Below are 8,585 nucleotides of genomic sequence, written 5' to 3'. Positions count from 1 at the left end.
TATGTTCTAAGTTCGAATGCTGTCGGAATAGACTTTGTGATTCATCTCTTGGGGTTGGGTGGGGCGTCGATAAAATAAGTACCAATTCAACTCTGGTGGGGTCGATGTAAGTGATTTACCGCCTCCCCAAAAATTGCTGGCGTTATGCCAAATTTGAAATCAATGTATGTAAAAGAGAATGCGAGTGTGAATGTTCCAGTTGAAGGCCACACCATGTACTTGAAACCCTGCAAAGGGGGTACCTCTGACATGAAAGTCTTAGGGTATATAACTTTTCCTGATAGATTTCTATAAAGCTAGGCAAGGCTAGGTACCGCTGCTGATTTTAAATAAATATGATACGTTTGTGCGTAAAGAAGAAGAAATATATAGTCAAGCAGAAAAACTAAAAAAAATAATATTAAAAAATAATAATAAATAATCGACCAGTTCTTTTGATTGTTAAATGAAAATAAAAATGCATAGAGATTTCACAGATATATAATTTTATATACACGAAGATAACTCGAGATTCATTAAGATAGGATCATTGAACTACTTTTCAGTTTTAGCAAATCTATAGGTGGCGAGCTGGGAAAATTGTTGAAACGTTCGGAAGAATGTCTAATGCTTTTTTCTCCAGTTCTTTACATTCAGAGTTCAAATTTGCTGGCTTCATACCGAGATTAGAAACAAAATTACTTAACAAAAGATTCAATAGTACTGCTAACACAGTAGAACACAGTATTAGCTTACAAGAACATTTAATATATTTTGTAGAATATTAAGGTAGGAGAGATAACCTTAAGAAGTTATAAAATTAAGGAAATATATTCCAATTTGAAATGGGATGCAAACTGTAAACTAGTATTGAAACAGTTATTTCTTTCTATATTGCCTACAAGGGGCCCATACAGAGGGGTCAACACAAACACATGTGGGGACACATAACACGAAACTAAATAAAACTGAAAAAATAGAATTAAACGTATGATAAGATGAATGATAAAATGATAATGAAAATGTGCTACTTGCCCCACCTCAAGCAGCATCACTTACTTCCTTGGGAGTCCTTTTACCACATCTACACCAAATTCCTCTAATAGTTCTTCATATCCTGTGCTGTCTGGTATCCTTTTAGCGTCTGTATTGATTTTCCAGAACTTATAACCTCTTTTGTATTTCCTCACTTCTTCTACCTGCTTTTCTGAAAGTAGCAAACACATGTGCCACCCTACTATGTTCATATATCTTTCTGTACCGACAAATTTTGCCGTTTTCCAATCTGTTACTTTCCGAATTAGTTCCCTCTTCTCTTTGTTCGTCAATATACAAACGTAATTTACTTCACGGGGAGGGGAATTCTTTGTACTTTGCTGTGATTGCATTTCTTTTTGGATTATGTAGGAGGGAGATGGGTGGGTTCGGTGTCTGTGGGGAGAGGGTGGATCTGAGAGGATATGGGTGGGGTGGGTAAGGTTTAGGGTTCCAAAGCGCGCTGTTCTTACTTCCTCTTTTCCCTTCTTTCTTCTGCAATTGTCCATGCTTCTTCTCTTCCCTTTTCCTCCTCTTGCTCTTTTTCCGGCATCTTGTCCATCCTTTCCGTAGTCTGCTTCTGCAGAGGGCAGTGTGCTCTAATGTAGCCTTTTTGGCCACATTTAAAAGAACGAGGAGTCCTGCCCTACACTTACACTTTCAACACTACACCTCCGACTGATACCGCTTCCACCAAACCCTCCAGTGCTTCCACCGCACCCTGCACAACCAGATTCACTGCTCGCCCTTCCAAATCGAGCCCTCCACCCCTGTGGCTTGGAGGACGACCACTTCCTCCCCACCTCCCAGAAGAATAGCCGCCGCGACCCAAGCCACATCCACCTCTGGTGGGACTCCCTCCACCCCAATCCCGGAAGTCTCTCTTCCCAAACAAGTGGGTAGAAGGACCACCTTTTCCGATTTTACTGTCTCCATAGCGTGCTCCATTGCCCTGACCTCCGTCCTGTAATGGACTACAATAACTCCGAATTTACCTCCTCCGGCCAGATACGCCATGTCCCGCCAGACTGAGCACAACGCCCTTTCCATAATTTCAGCTTCTACATGTTCCGCCTTCCCCTCTTCCACCGAGTACACCCTGCATACCATAGTCCTCCTATCCATCTCGTCCACTATCTTCTGGACAGCTCAACGTCACCACCTCCTCAAATCCTTCAATATTTGAAAAGTCCACCTCCCTTTTCTCCACCTCTTCCACTTCTGAAAAACGTCCCCTCCCCAGGCACCTATCCATCCCGTCGACAGCAAGTACCAGCTCCTCTTCCGAAGAGGACAACTCGGAACCACCAAAACAAAACATCCTTTTTGCCATGGCTATCTCTCGAAAAAAATCGAGAGAAAGCACAAGAAAACCGCTGCAAAGCAGCACAAAACAATCCACAATTCAAACAACAGCAATCAAACCTCAGCTCACCAGACTGCTCGACGAAATTTGTAATCTAGTATTGAAACCGTTATGCATGTATGGAGAGACACAGCGTTTTTATAATGAGTGGGCTGCAATATGTAAATGAAGTAATAAATTATTGACATTCGAGAATCTCATGGTAATTGTTAATCTGTGATTGTTTCTTTAATATGTAAATTAATGACTTTGCTGTCGAAAATCGTATTATTATATTTCATATTAAATATCATATTATTTAAATTCTATGATATCATTGAGTAGGATACAATCAAAATATTTTCAAGCACTCACTCTCAGAGCAAAGATATAATAAATTATCCTTAATACAGCTGCAACACCAGCTATATTGCAACCACTCACAGATACATACATACAACATTACTATCAAGTAGATGGCCGGTTAAATTTACTCTAAATTAAAAAGAGAAAGAGAACACATACATACTGTCGTAGTGCTAGACTGGAATATACCTTACAACGGTTCTATTCTATATAACCTAATCGTTAAATCCATCTTAAGTGATCAGATTTTCCGAGCCCAATGAACTACCGTGTAAATTGTCCTGTATTTCACTGAATTGTGTATTTCTCAAGCGGAATAAACTAAACACGCTCTGGCAAGACTGGACGTTTTGTTTGTAGGTACATTCCATGACCTTCTTAGCATTTCTGTCTATTTAATCTCACTGACAAGGCATAGGTTGAATATAGAGTTGCCCATGAAGCAACCTAGTGAGATTGAACTTTGAATTGTGTGATTTACAAGAGAACCTTACCATTCAAACACATAAAATATCAAATTGACATCCCATGAACAAGAGAGCGCGACAGGCAATTATTCAATATCAGGGCGCAGTTTAAAATGGCAGTTATTAATGTTTCTCATTTGTTTCTAAGTCACAATAAGTTTGCAGCATATCTTTATTGACTGTTGTCACACAAAAGGTAACAAATCGATTATCAGTGCAGTCGAAAGAAAGGAGTTGATTAGAAATTTGAATGAATGAAATACAAATCTGAGACAACACCAGATGCAACCATACTGATAGTACCTAAGACAACCACTTGATACAATAATAACACCATACATTTACGTTGTTAATACTTCCGCGTGTAAATACATTAATTACTCTGGCCTGGACGAATAAATTCAGTCTAAACAAGACTACACAATAAAAGCATTAACATCTATCATATGGAAGCAGACTTTCGCCAATAAACATATTAGCCATGCTAATTCTGAAGTGTATTTTCTAAAACTATGTATCACATTTTATCAAGATATTTTACAATGTCGCCTACCAAATATACTTGGAAATACAGTAACGAATCAAAGCTAATCTCCATATGAGGCTACACAACTTTACTTCATGAAAGTAAAAGTTCAAATTTGATGCAGATCGATGTTATCTTAAGTTCGGATATAGTTATGTCCTAGAGCCATATTAGTAATATTATTGATAATATTATTCGCATATTAGTAATTTCAATAATATATTAGCAATATTAACAATGCTCTATCGATGTTATTTCCTATTTTAGCCCAAGGCTAGTAGTTTTAGTGGAAGAGATAAGTCGATTACATCGAATCCAGTACTTAAGTGATAATTTTTTTTATTAACCCCGAAAAGAGGAAACTCAAAGGTACACTCAGCAGAATTTGAACTCAGAACATTTGGATACTCTGTAAGGCATCTGCACATAACATTTTTTTAATTCAAACACTTTTGTGGATGTTTGTTTTTTTTCTTTTTACATCATTAAAGGGACTATCCAAGTATTTTACAAATAAAAGTTAACAAATATTAAAATAATTTCGAACGAAGGCACAAAGCAAGTCGTTTGAAAGGAAGAAACAGCTTATTACTTCGAACCAAGTATTTCACTGATACTGTAATGTATCGACGCCGGAAAGATGTAAGCAGGATTTAAACTCATAATATAAAAAAAAGAAATAAAATCTGTAACAAATATTCTTTTCTACTCAAGGAACAAGGCCCGTAATTTTGGAGGAAGGGCCCAGTCGATTAGATCGACTCCAGGACGCAACTGGTACTCAATTTATCGACCCCGAAAGGATGAAATGCAAAGTCCACTTCGGCGGAATTTGAACTCAGAACGTAGACAGACGAAATACTGCTAAGTATTTCGCCCGACGTGCTAACGTTCCTGCCAGCTCGCCGCCTTAAAATCCGTAACAAATATTTATTTCTTTATTGCCCACAGTGGGCTAAACATAGAGGGGACAAACAAGGACAGACAAAAGGATTAAGTTGATTACATCGACCCTAGTGCGTAACTGGTACTTATTTAACCGACCCCGAAAGGATGAAAGGCAAAGTCGATCTCGGCAAAATTTGAACTCAGAATGTAACGACAGACGAAATACCTCTAAGCATTCCGTCCGATGTGCGAACGCTTCTTATTTCTTTATTGCCCACAAGCGGCTAAACATACAGAGGACAAACAAGGACAAAGTAAGCATTTCGCCCAATATGCTAACGTTTCTGCCAGCTCGCCGCCTTAAAATCTGTAAGAAATATTTTAACAGGCGTCTTGTCCGACTCTCATAACAAGTCTGGTCGTCTTTCGTAATAATAATATTTTCTAAAGTAGAGACAAAGCAAGAAATCTTTAGCAGGGGTTTGGATCTTTTACTTTTCATAGGCAGCTCGATTAATTAATTTTACTTCGTATACTGGTAGAATGTGTCATATAGAACATCTTTTTCTCTTAGCGTTGTTGAGAAAAGTTTCTATTTTCGAAGTTATTTCATGTTAAAGTTGTCGTATTTCGGTAATTTCAACCAATCAGTGACGTGTATTCAGGGTTTGGCTCAAAGATTGAACAATCTTTTTTTAACTAAACAGTTTGAAACTTCGTATACTGGTATAATTGATCACGTAGAACACGGTTTACTTTCAACATTTTTGACAAAATTTCGTATTTTAGAAGTTATTTCGTGTTAAAGTTGTCGTATTGGGGTAATTTTAACCAATCAGTGACGTGTATTCAGCTGAACAAACTTACTGCTGTTTGCGATAGTAATCGAAGAGCAACAACTTCCGGGTCATCTCTACAGGGGCGATCAAAAAGGGAAAAAAAGACAAAGGAAAAGCAAAACAAAGCGTGCAATATGCAACACAGGCAGGAAACAAAAATAAAATAGAACAGAGTGGTGAAAATAATCACAGGCAGGAAGTAAAAATATCCACAAGTAAGCCCCCCACCACAAAAAAAAAAGCAGCCAAGCTAAAGAACACACCGAATAATCCACACGTGGTGGAAAAATACATTTAGTAGAGATGACCCGGAAGTTGTAGCTCTTCGATTACTATCGCAAACAACAGTAGGTTTATTCAGCTGAATACACGTTGTTGATGGGTGCTCAAATACGACAACTTTAACACGAAATAACCTCTAAAATACGTGTTAAGCGTGAGAAATTACACCAGTATACGGAAGTTTCAAACCTTATTTAAAAAATCTGTGAGCCAAACTGAAGAGATCCGCTACTATCGACAACAGAACTTGACTGGTACTTATTTTATCAATTTCGATAAATTTCGTCTCAAAAAAGATCCCATTAAAATAATATACAGATCTGTGCCTATAAAAAGACAGGATGGTCACAACTAGAGCGCTTTTGGTCAAAGGTTTGCTCGATTCGTTTTACATTGGGCTAAACAAAAACCAACAACAGCAACAATACTATGTTTGACATACATATTGAGTTTAAAAACCAGCGATCCAGAATGTCACATTGTAGAACATAATAATACGTGTCTCTTTGCGAAGATTCAATATTGCGTATCGATACAGAAATTATTTTTCTATCGTCAGAACAGGTTTTATAGTTAGATTAAGAATCTCATGAACAATGTAAAAAGATGTGATGATGTCAAAAAGTCATCTCCAAACTAATGAATATTCCATACAGAGTTATGTATCAATTTTGACTTCGTGCATAATAACATAATATATTTAAATATACGAAAAGATTGTTTTGGCGTTCAGAAGATGCACTGTCTTTCGTATATAACGATTTCACATCACTTTACGAAAGATTGACAGCAGAGATATGTATAACATTTGGGCAGGTTAGTTGTATCATTCACCGCCTGTAGAATAATAACTACAGCCAGTATACGTAGGCGAAGAAAGATTCATTGAGACAGGTTAATTAGTTACATTAGATTTATGGCAAAGAAATTATGCGTATGGTAATGTTATTTAAACCAGAAGATTAAATTGAGTTTCATATAAGTGGAATGGCCACAACCAAGAAACTGATAAGACGTCTTAGATTTCGAAACTATAAAAGAAATTCACCTGTATAAGGAAAGTCATATTAACTTTGCTAATAAACTCCAAAAACAGATGACATCGATCATACCATTGAATTGTCGTTAACTTTATCAAGAGATAGTAATGTATTTATTAATGAAATATATTAATGTGGTGTAATGCACTAGATTAATAGCTTGCATTACTGAACATATCGATTTCTTACGTAGAACAAGGATACGTACGTAACTAACGAACAAAAGTGTCTTGGTTTCATCCAGGATTCGAAACAATCATTAACTCAACTTTCCAGAAGCCCCTATTTTATGAATGTATGTGTGTGTGTGTGTGTGTGTGTGTGTGTGTGCGTGTGTGGTTGTGTATAGGCTATGGTAAGAAGCTTGCTTCCCAAGTTCAGTCCCACTTGCTTCCGAGTTCAGTCCCACTGCGTGCCACCTTGGTCAGTGTTTACAACTATAGCCTCGGGACGACCAAAGTATTGTGAGTGGATTTGGTAGACGAAAACTGAAAGACCGACGAATACATACATACACATACATACATACATACATACATACATATATATGTATATGGTTGTGTGTGTGTGTGTATTTGCGTCTGTCTTTGTCCCCTCCCTCACCACTTGACAACCGGTGTTGGTGTCTTTACGTCCCCATGACTTTGCGTTTCAGCAAAAGAGAGCGATAAAAGAAGTAGTAGGCTTAAATAAAGATATCCCTGGGGTCAATTTGTTCAACTAAACCATTCAAGGCAGTGCTCCAGCATGGTCGCAGTCAAATGTCTGAAACAAGTAAGAGAATAAAAGAATATGTGTGTGTGTATATATATATCGTAAAAGTTTACTTGCCAATCATTTGGTTCCGAGTTTAGTCCCACTGTGTCACATCTTGAGCAAAACCTTATGAGTGGATTTGATAGACCGGAAACTGAAAGAAGCCCGTCGTATACATGTATATATGTGTTGTCTTTGTGTTTGTCGCCACCCGCCACCGCTTGACAACTGGTGTTGGTGTGTTTACGTCCCTGTAACGTCAGCAAAAGAGATAGATAGAATGAGTAACAGGCTTAAAAAATTGCAGGGGCTGATTCGTTTGACTAAAATTCTTCAAGGTGGTGCCCCAGCATGGCTGTAGTCTCATTAATTGAAACATAAAATATAAAAGATATACATTTATACATTTAGAATTATCTCCCCTCCGCTATAACTCTCTGACCCACAAGTATATTTCTAAGCAAATACTTGTTTATTACGAATTATTTATCAGCAAATTTTTTCTAATGGTAGGATACATTTTTCTCTATCAAAATTTTAAACTTTTTACATTGCTTTACCACCCATAACTGTTAATATACTAAAACAATTTTTAAATATAGCTATTATATCTCGCTAGACGCTTACTATTATTATATAATTTTCTTTGTATTCAAATATATATGCGTGTAGGTGTATATAATTTTTATGTAAGAGAGCGTGCATTTATGTATGTTAGTTACGTGTGCTGAGTGGAGGCGAAATGGCCCAGTGGTTAGGGCAGCGGACTCGCGGTCATAGGATCGCGGTTTCGATTCCCAGACCGGGCGTTGTGAGTGTTTATTGAGCGAAAACACCTAAAGCCCCACGAGGCTCCGGCAGGGGATGGTGGCGAATCCTGCTGTACTCTTTCACCACAACTTTCTCTCGCTCTTACTTCCTGTTTCTGTTGTGCCTGTAATTCGAAGGGTCAGCTTTGTCACACTGTGTCGCGCTGAATATCCCCGAGAACTACGTTAAGTGTACACGTGTCTGTTGAGTGCTCAGCCACTCGCACGTTAATTTCACGAGCAGGCTGTTCCG

General features: G+C 37.8%; 1 long non-coding RNA gene across 2 annotated transcripts in view; it reads right to left on the bottom strand.

The window, feature by feature from the left end:
• LOC128251003 (uncharacterized) overlaps positions 1-7,765 on the bottom strand; it is a 43,632-nt gene extending 35,867 nt beyond the window's left edge. Inside the window, exon 1 of one of the 2 annotated variants that reach the window (XR_008266918.1) lies at positions 7,595-7,765. This is a non-coding gene — a long non-coding RNA (uncharacterized LOC128251003). Of the gene's footprint in view, positions 1-1,038; positions 1,257-7,594 lie in introns of those variants that run through there. The other variant, XR_008266917.1, reaches the window with a different exon arrangement.
• Positions 7,766-8,585: the final 820 nt, after the last annotated feature.

Source organism: Octopus bimaculoides, chromosome 2, assembly GCF_001194135.2.
Source record: "Octopus bimaculoides isolate UCB-OBI-ISO-001 chromosome 2, ASM119413v2, whole genome shotgun sequence".
In the NCBI taxonomy this organism is placed as follows: Eukaryota; Metazoa; Mollusca; class Cephalopoda; order Octopoda; family Octopodidae; genus Octopus; species Octopus bimaculoides.
This window is presented reverse-complemented; position numbering and strand designations above follow the sequence as displayed.